The following is a 1740-nucleotide window of genomic DNA, read 5'->3' as shown; positions in this document are numbered from 1 at the left end:
GGGGCAAGGAGGCACGAGAGACAGAGAGGACCGGGCGACCCGGCCGTAGAAGGGCAGGTGGACGGGGAGGAGGGGGAGGGGAGGGTGCGAGCGAGACGGCCAACGGCGGCGGCCCCGGTGGTGCGACGAGGACGGGGCGGTAAAGCGTATTGTACAAACGCGCGCGCGCACACGCACCACACACACACGCACACACACACACGCGCGGCGCGCAGAAGGAACGGCGAGACCAGGAGCGTACACTCGCATATGTGTACGCGCGTCTCTCTCTCTCTCTCTCTCTTGCTCTCCCTTTCTCCTCTTTTTCTCTTCTTTCCCTCTTTCTCTCTGGCTCGCGCGCGCGCTACTCCGCCATCATGAATACCTCATTATCATGAGCGGAGTGACGTCAGAGTCCCCGCCTTCAGATTCCTCTCGAGCGGAATTCCACCGTTAACACAGCCAGCCGTCGAGGAGCAGCCCGCGGCGGCGGCGGCGGCGGCGGCGAGCGACGGCGACGGTGTTGTCGTGCTGCGCTCGCACGGGTGCATCGATCGGGTGCACTTCGCGTATCATCACCAACCAACCACCAACCACCCCCACTAACCGACGCGCGATCACCGCGGGATCTCTCGCCCGCTTCTACAATTTTATTTATTTATTTACTTTCCTCGCTCCCGGCACACTCGCACACCACTCGAATCTGTCGCGCGCGCGCGCGCCGCTCCGGGATCCTGCGTTACCGCGGCTCCTCTCGAAAGCCCGTCTTCGCGGTGACAGAAGGAAACAAAACAGAAAAACCGGGGAAGCACTCGTGCTCTCTATTCCCTCCGCCCGGCTGTGATTCGTCGCGCGCTTCTCAACCCTCCGGGTGGTGGTGGTGCCGGCGCATTCCTTCCTCCCGCCCTTGTTTCCCCACGGAGTGTCACCTGCGCCGTTCGCGCTCGAGCCGCGAACCGGCGATGCACGCACCCCGGTCTCGTAATCGCGTTCGTCCCGATAAACCCGCGCGGCCTCTCTCTCTCTCAGCGGGCTCTCCGCTCCGATCCGCGCGTGTACGTCGCGCTGTGCTCCGTTGCGATCTCCTCGCCGAACGCTACAGCGACGTCGTGTCTCCCGTCGTGACTGCGGCTGCGGCGGCGGTGGTGGCGGCAGCGGCGGCGGCGGTGGCGGCAGCGGCGGCGGCGGCGACGACGACGGTGGCGGAGGCGGAACGGCCCGCGACCCGTTTCAAGCGACGCGCGCTATCACCGGCTCCGCAACGGCAGCGGCAGCGGCGGAGCACGTTTCACCGTGTTCCCTTTTCCTCGTTGCATTAGCCGCGGCTGTAATGCTAATGCCGAGCAGCGGATCTTGGCGTTTTTCGCACGCAGGAATGTGGGAACCCGACGCTGCCCTCGCTCTCGGCGCGCGCGAGAGGACGATCTCTCTTTCTCTTTCTCTCTCTCTCTCTTTCTCTTACCGTTCTCTCTCCTCTTCTCTCTCTCTTCCCCGCGTTACCGTTTGATTCCGCACTCGCGAATCGACGATACCCGCGACGATTGTCCGCTGCCACGAATTTCTCTCCGACGGTCAGGCCGGCGCGCGAGAGGCCTCACCTTCTCCTGCCGCGTACACCTTCGCGGGCGACGACGCAGCCCGAGAATAAACTGCCTCGTCCTCAGCCGCGCGACGCGCAACGACAACCAGGGGGGCTTTTCACGTTCCTACGCGCGGCGCACGGATTTTCTCGTTTCCGACGTTACTACCACCTCGCGTCAC

This window comes from Vollenhovia emeryi, unplaced genomic scaffold (genome assembly GCF_000949405.1).
Source record: "Vollenhovia emeryi isolate VEMERY1.0 unplaced genomic scaffold, V.emery_V1.0 DF939136.1, whole genome shotgun sequence".
In the NCBI taxonomy this organism is placed as follows: Eukaryota; Metazoa; Arthropoda; class Insecta; order Hymenoptera; family Formicidae; genus Vollenhovia; species Vollenhovia emeryi.
This window is presented reverse-complemented; position numbering follows the sequence as displayed.